At 37.0% G+C, this 12,713-nt stretch overlaps 1 protein-coding gene across 1 annotated transcript in view; it reads right to left on the reverse strand.

Moving 5' to 3' along the window:
- LOC135199891 (keratin-associated protein 5-1-like) overlaps positions 1-12,713 on the reverse strand; it is a 67,213-nt gene that overhangs the window by 39,161 nt on the left and 15,339 nt on the right. The gene's annotated exons all lie outside the window — the stretch shown is intronic.

Below are 12,713 nucleotides of genomic sequence, written 5' to 3' on the forward strand. Positions count from 1 at the left end.
CTCAGATCTGTAGGAAGTTTACGTCTGGAAATTGCCATCATATGAACAAGGATATCTTAGACAGCTGAGAAAATTAAAGAATTATTATTATTATTATTATTATTATTATTATTATTATTATTATTATTATTATTATTATTATTATTATTATTATTATTATTATTATTATTCAGAAGATGAAAAACCTATTCGAATGTAACAAGCAACATGGACCATTGAATTGTAATTCAAGCTTCCAAAGAATACGGTGTTCAATACGAAGAAGTAAGAGGTGGTAAAGGGAAATACCGAAAGAAGAGATCTCACTTATTAAAAATAATGAAATAATAAAAACAGATATTGACAGGAGGAGGTGTAAGGGAGGGCATTTGATTTAATGAAAATAGACTTCGAAAGGGGGAATTAGATCAAAGGCAGAAGTGGGTTGATGAGCATATTTTTCTGCGTTTTAGCCTCCTGAAGTCATCCAATGTCGGCTCAAAGTCAGTTGTCCGCAACACCTGTGATAATATCAGGGTTTTGCTTTTTGTTCAAAGAACTCGTGGCAGATGGGTGGGGGGTAAATCGCCCTCGTTGGGGTAGTTTAACATTCCATTTTTGGGGGTGACAACAAGTGTGTAAGTTAAAAGGCGCAATAAGGACTATTTTCCATTGCTTTTGCTTTTCAATCGATGCATTCGTTCATTTCAACTCCCTGAATATATAATATGAATAATAAAAAGGTTCACAGGGATATATAGCGTTTGGTTGAATGGAAAAAAATGCAAGTATTTCCTACCAAATATTATTATTACTATTATTATTATTCAGAAGAAGATGGGACAAAGGGAAGTTAAAACAGAAGTGGTCAGCATAGTTGCTGTAGGCAGACAATAAAAGACTTGATATTGAGTAATAAGTCTGATCCTGACGATGAGGGATCTTCTACCTATTACAGCACTGACGACCCTTTCAGTGACTCCAGAGTTCAAATTCCTCTCAAAAGTTCCTCTGGAAATCTGTCCCAGCAGATCAATGGATTAGCGAAGGAAATGTTGGAAGTAAAACTAAATGACACCATAAACATGAATTCAACCACATTTAAAGGACCCTTTAACAGAGTTTCTCTTAAAGAGAAAAATAGAATTAATCGTCCGTCGTTCATTTGTCCCAAGAACTTCTTGTGTGAGACGTGTCAGCTCTTCTGGCGACAAATCTCCTCAGAGCTGCAGAGATGACAGATCTTTTCCTGCGAATTCAGGATTTTCTTAAGTAGAATAATTGAGTTATAAATTGAATGTTTTGTGGGTTAGAATAGTTCTGTAAGAATTACAACGATTCCTTTCTGGCGTGTAAATGGCGTCCATATTTTTTAGAACAGAAGACGCGATTCAGAACCAACATCGAAATGAGTTCAAGCTCAACATAAATTCTCTCTCTCTCTCTCTCTCTCTCTCTCTCTCTCTCTCTCTCTCTCTCTCTCTCTCTCTCTCTCATTTCTTACATATTTAGCTGACTCCCATCACGGAGGGAAAATGAAGATTTAAGAGGACTTTCAAAGATCACGAACCTCCGAGAGCCGAATGAAGATGCCGACGGAAGGTCTTTCACCATCAAGTGGTGTCTCTGAATAATGTATCGACGGGTGAGAGAGGAGCTGTCTTGCTCTCCTCGGGAGCCTTCCTTCCCTTGCTCCGGGGAATGGCCTCATATCACAAAATAAAAATACCACAAAATACATACATATATATGCAAATATTATTTCTGGTGAAATTTCATTGTGGTAAGGTAAAACAGAGAGAGAGAGAGAGAGAGAGAGAGAGAAGAGAGAGAGAGAGATTGTGCACGTAGGCTGAAGGTCAGGTCAGGTCGGGAATGTATACATTTTCGAGCAAGCAAGTGAACTCTCTCCGTGATCGCAATTTTGACGAATAATTGTTATTTTAAAAGTTGTTCACAAGGAAATTCCCCCGACGGAGTGATTGACAGGAGGAGGAGGAGGAGGAGGAGGAGGAGGAGGAGGAGACAGAGAAATGATTTCTCGCGCAAGAATTGAGCCTCAAATTCGACTCGAGCAATTTATCTCGAAGCGAGAGTAACACAGATCTGATGCGCCTTCACTTTGCATTCTTGACAAAAGTCATCTTATCCGTAGATTCTCAGAGGAAAGGCAGAGACCTATGTTTTTTTTTTTTTTTTTTTTCAACTATATTATTTATATGAAAAGAAATATCTCTTTGTACCTCCAAATCCAAATTTTGTCAGACGTGAGGTTTGATGAATCCGAGGTTTAACGGTTGACTTTTTTTTTTTATCTCGTTAAGGACCGGGTTTACATTTAAATAAATCACGTCAGCAGTTGACTCAGGTTGGTTTAAGAGAGACGAAGGAAGATGATGACCGAGACCTTCAGTAGTACTATGGTGGTGCTATGTCGGGGTGAACAAGAGTTTAGTCTTATGTATAGTACTTGCTGTCATCATCCAGTTACGTGTGAGAGAGAGAGCGAGAGAGAGAGAAACATAATCTGCTATAGTGGATTCACTTCACCCGTGCATCTCGTGCCTAGCGCCGTTTCTTTCGACCTTCCTGATTGAACTGTTGATTAAGCCAGGTCACAAGGCCTGGAAAACTCCTCCTCAGTCTCTCTCTCTCGAGAGAGAGAGAGTTCACGTAGGCAACATCTATTTTCCAACATCTTTCAAACATTATGACTTTCATTACACCCAATTTCATAACTAAACGTCGTCAAGCCAATGATTTAAGGATTATAATGATATAAGAATTATCCACTTCATTAAACTTAATGCTGAAATATTTATAGTGAAACAAACATAAAATTCTTAATGTGAAACGTATGCTATCATGCCTTACATGAGATTGCAGTGCATTCATCATTTATCATACAGTTTCTTAGCTTAAATGTCATGGAAGACAATGCTACCACCAAAAATATTATAGGCAGGGCTATCAATATGAAAATAACCAGATAAAGATTAAGAATATTAATCTCTCTCTCTCTCTTATCATCACGTAGTCAGGTGTTGCTCACGTGATAACTCGATGACGTAATCATCATGATCATACCCCTCGATAGATGAAGTCTTATGGGGGGAAGAATATTAAGACTTCATTATCATCACTATCATTATCATCATCATCCTTTCATATCTTATAGTGAAAGAAATTTATTCATCCCATTGATTTTTATTTTGCTACAAAACCAGTCCTCCTTTATCCCTCTCATTATTCCTATTTATTATATAATTACGATTTTCTTCGTCATTCTTATGCCATTATAATTCTTAAATCATCGGCTTGTCGATGTTTAGTGATGCAATCTGGAAACACTACTTTTCTGGGGTAAAACTGAGGTGTAATGAAAGTTATAACTTTTGAAAGAGAAGAGGTGGAACATACATACGTACATCCTGCCTGTGTGAACTCGCTCTCTCTCGAGAGAGACTGGGAGTTTACTTTGCAGCCCTGTGTCAAACTACAGGGGCGTTCAGGGAAGTTGCTGAGGCACTGAAGAAGTTAGATCCCAGCAGCTAATTGGAGAACCCGGAGTCCTTCCCAGACCTCCTCCTGTAGCTTTGTTCAGCGCGGAAGCCTGAAATCGCCGTTGTCATCTTTCTCTTTTGATGAAAACGCAAAGACAAGAGTCGATCATTCATTAATTAGTGAATCATTCTATTCAGAATTCATTCATTTATGAATAGTGTAAAGGGAAAGAGTCCTCTTCAGCCCCTCGAGATGTTGAGTTAGATCGGGGGCTGGGGCGGGGAGGGGGGGAGAATGGATGTTGCAAGTCAAGGGATCCCACAGGGGAAGCATCCCACTTTGAGAGAAGAAACACAGAGATGAATAACCAATAAAAGAGGTATTAGAGAACAGCAAATTTAAAAATTCCAACGCCTTTAGTTTATGGAATAATTTGCAATGATTGCGATAGACATATTGTAATTTTACAATCCTGCTCATGATTAGAATTCAAATACTGCATTGGAATAGTTAAACCGAACTAATCGAAGACCAAAAGAGAATGTTGTCACTGTATCGATAGATTCTTCTTCGCTCATTCCTCCGTTCATCTTTTATTTATCTTTTCATAAACGATTACTCGATCTTTCTTGACAATAAAATGATTTTTTTGGCACTTTGGAGACAACTACCAACAAAATACCCTGGGTAACACAATTTTTCTTGCAATTTCATTGATGTTCTGAATTTCCTCTTCTAAGAATTCAGGCTCACAAAATTCTATATGCTCGTCCAAACATCCCTGAAAAATTATGAATGAAAGCATTCACTGCTGTTGGTTTTCCGGTATACTTTGAATTTAAATCTGTTGCCGGTTCTCATAACGACTATGTTAAGAAATGGTAGGGTTTTATTCTGTTCTATTTCAATTTGAACTTTATGGATGGAACCAGACCATTCAAAAGTTCTAGAAACTCCAAGAGGTCATGATCCCGTGGCCACTAGAACCTCCAAGAGGTCATGATCCCGTGGCCACAGGCATAGTATTATGTCGTCGACGTATCTGTACCATGTCAAAGTGAACGTAATGATATCTGGTAGGTATTTGGTTTTCGTAAAATTCCATATAGATATCAACTTAATCAAAACATGATGGGAAATAGGAATATTTAAAGTCCCACGATGAACTAGGCAAGAAATTCTCTGCAGTTAATGCCACTCTTCCTTAATTATGTATGGCGCAGTAAAGATTCATAAAGAAGGCAAACCAATCAGAACCCATTATCAGTTCGAGAGGCTCAGCTTCTTATCATTTTGTCAAAATTGTTAGTATCTTTCTTAAATCCGTAATTGGAAATATATCAAAGGCAAATATTAAAAATGCGCAAGACCTTATAACAAAGTTGAAAGTAAAAGATACAAATTGCAGGTTAATTAGTTTTGATGTCAATTCATTGTTTATGAAAGTGCCCATTGATGATCTGCTACAGTTTCTACAAGAAAAAAATAATTATATTGATAAAACAAACTAAAGTGAATGACTTGGCTCCCAAGGACATGTTTATTTCCCTTGTTCTGTAGCACAGATATCCATCCTGGTTCTTCTTCTTTTTTAAAGGTTCAGAAAGACTGTTGATAGCAATGACAAATCAATAAAGAAAAAACAAAAATGCGGCAGACATGTAGCTGTGAAGCTATGATATCATGCACAGGAGCCATCTGATATTCACCAGAGTGACGGCTCTTTCATGCACATTGATCATAACTAAGGAAACGCAAAGGATCTTTTTTTTACATCTAAAAGGTCTTTTGATTTTGGAATGCAGTGGAAAATCTGGACATAGATGGGGACTTTCGTCATCTTCATTGCCTTTATTTTTTTCTGTTGAACAAGCATATTAAACAACATTTCTTAAAGAGCAATAGTGAACCACCACAGGCTGTTAGCAGTTGTAGGTCTTCGAAAGTCAAAATGATACGAGTTACGTCCACGTCTGAAAACTGCGTTGAAGGGAAGAAGAACATTTGAGACAGCTTAAACTAATTTAAAGGCTTATTGATAATACTGCCGAGAAGGTGTGAGGAAGGGAAGGCATTATTTCATTTCAAAACTGTGTGAAATACAAATAGGTTTCGAAGGGGGAATGAAGTCGAAGTAAAGAGATTGTTGATCATCATGTTCAACAGTAAACCCATTTTACATCCCAGCCTCCTGATCTCAGTCAGTGGCGTCACAAAGTTATATAAAAAAAATAGTTGTCCCCAATACCCTCGTATCAAGGTTTTGTGTTCGGTTTGGAACAACAGGTGTCGCAGATTAGGGGTAAATGGGCCCTCACCGCCCCCCACCCTCCGGGGTAGTTTAACATCCAACGCGGGTAACAACAAGTGTTAGAAGGAAGACCCAGTATGGACTCCCCCTTTGCATTGCTTGTCAATCGATAAATTTGTTCATTGAAATGAACTGAATAAATGATAAGAAGGACCACATGGATACAGGGCGTCTCTGAACGAAACAATGGAAGTATTCTATACCGAATGGGACTGAGGGACGCCAAAATGGAACTGGTCAACATGGCCGCATAAGAGAAGAGTTGAATAAGTCTGCGTCTGGGGATGGCGGATTCATCATTCACGTAGCTCCGACACATGAGTCAGGGATTCTAAAGTTCAAATCCCTCTCACAAGTTCCTCTGGATATCTGCCATTGTAGGTCAATTGATTAGCAAAAGAAAATTTTGAAAGTAAATCCAGATAACATCCTAAAATGGAATTCAGTTATATTTAGTTTTTTAACCAATCTTGACAGAGGCTCCATCAACAAGATTGCAAGTTTGAATTTAAAACGAATCTTCTCGCAAGGAAAAATTTGCAGGTCTCTTCTTAGGAATTCGGGATTTTCTGATTTAAAGGATTTGTCTCCAACCAGGGGATTACCATAGTTCTAATTTAGGTATTTCGTAAATAAGTAGAGGCCTGGGCAGGACACCCGCCATGATAAAAGTACTTCAGCTATTCCAAAATGGCGTTTAAATGACGCCTATGCAATAGAAGAAGAGGAAACGCAATTCAGATCTAACAATAGACAATATGTAAGCGAGCTCAGGGTCAACCTAAATTTCTCTCTCTCTCTCTCTCTCTCTCTCTCTCTCTCTCTCATATTGTGCAGACTATCATCAGGGAGAGAATTCAGATTTCGAAGGAATTTCAGAGATTGACTCTGAACATCTCACACTTATTGACGCACCTACAGAGACTCGCAGGAGCTTGACGTACTCACTGGACATGAACGTTTGTGTAGGTGGATGAAGAGGCCGACGGTGTGGAAGTTACCCCACAGAAAAAAGTTCTTTCACCATTGAGTAGTATGAGTGAGTCGGTAAATGCTCTCTTGTATTCCTCGATAGACATCCTTTGTTATGGAGAATGATTTAATGTTAAACTCCCACGCACACAGATAAATAAAATATATATATATATATATATATATATATATATATATATATATATATATACATATATATATATATATATCCAAAACGACGTCATGCCAAAACATTTCTTTACAGTTCCTCACAATGAAGTAATTTTCATGTCAATTGATCGAAAACATCAGCTATAAGAGAGATTTGTTTTACATAGCTTATGGTAGAGTTTTGTGCTCGTAGAGCATGAGGTGGAAAAAGATTTAATCTCAATTACGAGTCATACAGGAATTCCAAAGATAATCCACGTCTAGTGGACACACACTGCATGCCCACAGTCGTCTGTAACCTATACAAGTAAAATGTAAAGCCCATTGTGAATCTAATATAGTTCCAAAACCACATAAAACGTCAGTGACTTTTCATCTTGGCAGTAAGAGATCTGCCGGTTATTCATTCTACTTCCTCAGTATCCACTGATGAAGCTGATCATTGCGTCCACCCTCAGTGGAGAACGGCAGTTGTTTCAAAGTCTACTACGTGTATTGTGAGGGACTCTGTTATACTCAGGATCCATACAGACTACAAAGCTTCTTACTTCTGTAGATTTTACTTCTGCATCAGGAATGCCTTAGATAGGAATGTTTATTCACACCTACAGCTTCGCTTCCCAACATGAAATATATTATATATATATATAAATATATATATATATATATATATATATATATATATATATATAATGTAAAGAAAGATATAATTAATAATGTCACAGAGGGGATGAATTGTGACCATTTACATGACGAAAGTCTTAAAATGATTGAAAGGATTTCAATCGAAATGATGTTGGGGAGGGGTGGGGGTGAAGGGGGTGCTTAGGTAGGTTGCTATTTTAAATTGACCTCAATACGTCGATAAAGCTCTCTCTCTCTCTCTCTCTCTCTCTCTCTCTCTCTCTCTCTCTATATATATATATATATATAGATATATATATATATATATATATATACATATATATATATATATATATATATATATATATATATATATATATATATATATATATATATATATATTCCTTCCACACAACGGGAACATACCCCGTTCTTTCAAGCGAGAGCGCAGCAGGGCATTGGCAATTCATCGCAAAAGAAGCTGGAACCCAAGTCCTAAGAGTCTGATACCCCAACGCCAATTATGACGAACAGAAAAAAATAAAAGAAGTATTCGGGGACGGTATCGCTAAACTCAACAAAAAAACTCTTCCTTCTTAGTGAATGAGCAGCGCCACGAGTGGAAAGAAAGCAGAAGGCCACGTTGACTGATCCCACGAAGGCCTCACGGATAAACAGCGCCCTTTCCCAAACCAGGGGTTAAATGGCCATCATATAGAAAAGCTACTTAATGATGGAGAAAGAATACAGACAGAAACGCAAATGATTCAGTGACAGAAACTACGTAATACAAAGAGAATCGACTTCAAGCCAGAAAGTACGGTTGTTGACCTCCTAGATATGCGAGCTTTTTGGAATAATAATAATAATAATAATAATAATAATAATAATAATAATGAGCAATTTTCCATTGGGTGTAGATGCCGACATGGTCGGTTAGTGAAAAATAATGATAATAATCATGCTAATGATAGCGATTTTTTTATTGGCTGTCGAAGGGGGAATGGTTGGCGTTTGTGGGGGGAGGGAGAGGGGAGGGGAAGCGGGTGCGGGGGGGGGGGGGGGCAGTTTGTCCTCCCCCGATCAGCTGGGAGCGGAATGAGTCATCCTGTAATGTCTGGCTAACCGCGAATGGGTTGAACACTTGGCTTCCGTGGGCAGTTCTAACTATGTTGATATAAGGTGTTCTGCATGACCTTTGTGAGACCAATTTCACTTGGATAACTGTACAGAGAGAGAGAGAGAGAGAGAGAGAGAGAGAGAGAGAGAGAGAGAGAGAGAATTTGATTCGTGACTGCCAAACAGATATAGAATATTTCGATAAGAGAAAGGAAATTGGTAATAATTTTGATGCTGGCTGTGAAGAAGTTTAGTTTGAATACAGCCGCCAGAGCAGAAAACAATATATATATATATATATATACTATATATATATATATATATATATATATATATATATATATATATATATAGGGTTACCGAAACTCAGAAGATCAATAAGTGTTTAATAAAAAAAGTTTCGTATCCTCCTGACACACCATCAGTCTGTTATATAAAAATAATTCACATTTGTAAAATATAAAATTAAAGTTTACTTGCTTATTTAAAAAGAAATATATAAAAAAATAAAGTTATTCATAAAAACTGATTGTTAAGAACAAAAAATAAAATTATTTACAAGGTGACATTAAAATTGACGAAAATTTAAAATTAAACAAGAATAAGAATATTAAAACTTTTACAAGCGAAGGAATAAGAATGGAATGGCTGTAGGACTGTTGTTTGACCGTCGTGTCAGGATATTAATAAACTCTTTTTTCATCTTCATATTCGCGTTGCCCTAAATAATTAGAATAAGCAGATTAACAAATCTTTTCGTGACGGTATTTATTCTCTGGGATTTTTTAAGTATTTCTTCAAAGAACCTCAATTCAGGATGTAATGTATAAACTCTATGAATTCTTGAATGTTATTGTCTCTGAGCGGTGTCCTCAGAGACTTATACACCGATTGACGCCCCAGGTAGGTGTCCAAGCAGGTTCTTCTGTCTGAAGCTAAATGGGTAGAAGGATCAAGGGTGAAAATGCAACCCCCACACCCTTGATCCCCCTTACAGACAATAGTAGTCTCCTCACTACACAACTTTATACTTACGTTATCTGTAACCAGACTTTTGGATAAAACGATATTTAAGCACTCAAATACCTAAACACTATATTTCCTAATTCAAAACACAAAAAAACCAATAACCAAAGTGAACCCACAGCCTAACATGAACGAACTCAACCCAAGATTATACGAAATGTATATATAAGTGGCCTTATAGGCGATTAGTGCCTTCAGCACTCCAAACTATGGCACTTGAGCCACAGTTCTTCCACGTCAATCCTTATGATCCGCAGTCAATCTCAATCCAAATTCGTTCCAGTCGTCAACTTCAGGAATGTCAATCTTCCAAGAACGTTTCCACTATCAATTCCAAGGTCCAGCCATAGTCGTCGTCATCAATATCAATACTATATCCTTGGCCACAATCTTCCACAATCAAGGTTCGTTCCGCGTCGTCAACAGCTATCGTAACAATCCTTGAAGAACAATCCAATCCGAAATCCAAAACTGAATGCCGGAAAATAAGGTGACAATTAATCCTTATCTACAGCTAAGGTGGCGAGCAATGTAGATAGAGGAAGGTTAAGGAGGAACTGCGGTCTGTCAAAATCAAGACAAAGATAATAAAAAAAACGAAAAAATTCCAGGCAGCCGAAAACACATTCACTTTCTGCTGCAGCCTGAACCAAAATAAGCTCTCACTCGAAACTCGCTATCGTACTAAAATGCAATTATATATATATATATATATAGATATATATAGTATATATATATATATATATATATATATATATATATATATATATATGTATATATAATATATATATATATATATATATATATATATATATATATATATATATATATATATATATATATATATTACCTCAATTACACTCACAGTTGTTTCTATCACAAACTACCGCTCCACCAACTCTCTCTCTCTCTCTCTCTCTCTCTCTCTCTCTCTCTCTCTCTCTCTCTCTCTCTCTCACACACACACACACACACACACCAACTGAAGAATTTGGCAAAAACAGAAAATTCAATCCTCCACAAATACAATAATAAGAAATCATATTCGTATATTTTTTTTTATGAAACTAAGAAAATGGGTATTCGATGAATCCATTCGAATCGATACGAAGGCTACTGGAACGTAAGGGATGTCGAAGAAGCTCAGTTGAATGCCATATCTATTTCTCAAGCCTTTTCTTTCTTTCGTTTCTTTTCTTACATTTTAACAACAATTGGGTTGGAAATCTCATTAAGAAAAAGCGGGACATTTCTTATCCGACAAAGACCGATGTCGTTCCCCAAGACATTTCTGGATTCAATCATTTTTCTCATCAATTGTTTGTTTCTAAATTTTCCTTCTCCTTTTAGTTTTTCTTTAAACGATGACAAATATTAAAGCTATATTTCTTTTGTTGTAGGCTACATAAGACCAGAATAAAAAATGATGGATTGGGGAAATAGTTCTTCAATTCTCTCTCTCTCCTCTCTCTCTCTCTCTCTCTTGTTATCTCACTCCTCTCTCTCATCTCTCTCTCTCTCTCTCTCTGTCGAAATCTTGAAAGTGCTACTTTTAAGCTTAAGAGTGTTTCACAAACACTTCCTTTTATTGTTCATTAAAAAGATTCAGAAGGAAATATAAAACATCTTTTAGACGACCCAGTTTAAAACCAGCTCTCATTCGATTTCCGGATAGAGAACTGGACAGTATATGGAAAATGTTCTCCACAGAACACTACCTGACAAACGAGACAGAAATAACAGACAGGGAAGCGAACACCAGGAAAACGCTCGCTTATCCATGAATAGGCTGCTGACATTTGACAAATTCATTCACTGACAATTTTTATTACCCCCGAAACGATTCAGTTTGTCTGAAACGACCGTAATTTTTATGAAGGATGTAAACTAGCCTTTTCCATTTAGAACATTTAAAAAAAAATAGGAAAAAATACAGAGGAACATGCGAAAAATATAACCACTTTCTATATAAAAAAAAATTGACACGGAGAAAGGGAGACACCTACTACAATGAGGCATAGAATATTTTGTTAGGAATTTGTCTTTTCAATTCTTATTATTCTCTTCTCATCAGGGCTGATATTAGCTAATAGCTGGCCGATGTTCATATCTTGGTTAAAGAAATGTTTTCTAAAAATACTAATTTATTGTTATGATAACAAAAGTGGTTAACAAATCTTAGTAATGGAATTCCAACGTTTCCAACCGTATCATCGGTTCATCTTCAAGGAAAGGTGAGCGTGAACTGATTGGAATGGGTTGTTGTTGTTGGAGTATTAAGCTGGCTTTATGCCAGCACGGGCTTTAGCTAATGTAGCAGCCCGTAGGTCATTTGAATTATTTTTAGGTGCATTGGTGATTTAAGGATATGAGGCGATCTTTTTATTTATGATTTCTATGGAATGTGCAGGTGGAATGGTATTGGATTCAAAGGTGAAAGGAAAAGTGAATAGGCAAGGTTACAAACCCCTTTAAACCCTAAGGTACCCATTAGTAGAAGATAAAGATCGATAGTAGCGAGTCCTGGCGAGTCAGAGATAGCCAGTAATGAAATCGAAAAATTTATAGTCGTAGAAAAACGGAAAAAAAAGCGCAACTCTATGGAGTTCAAGTACCGTAATTTCACTTTACGAAAAAAAAAAAAGCAGAGAGCGTCGATCGTTTAGCAATAGGGAACGACGAAGGAAAAACGAAATATTGTCAGTTTTAGAAACAGGATAGCAAAAATAAGCGACAGCTTAAGCGGTAGTTAGAGTGACAGTTTGAAATATTCGGTCGTTAGACGTGAGGCGGCCGAAAAAAAACGGAGGGGAAAGGAAGATTGTTTAGTAAAAGAAAAAAGCAGTAATGCTATAAACAGCACTTTTCATGTAGCGGCGATCTTTATGTTTGAGATCTGTATCTAAAATCTTCTAACAGGAGGTCATCTGGGAGACTGATCTCTAGGTCCAACAGGGCGTGGACGAGCTCAGAGAAACCGTCTATGTACGTCCGATATATTGACGAC

This window comes from Macrobrachium nipponense, chromosome 26 (genome assembly GCF_015104395.2).
Source record: "Macrobrachium nipponense isolate FS-2020 chromosome 26, ASM1510439v2, whole genome shotgun sequence".
Taxonomy (NCBI): Eukaryota; Metazoa; Arthropoda; class Malacostraca; order Decapoda; family Palaemonidae; genus Macrobrachium; species Macrobrachium nipponense.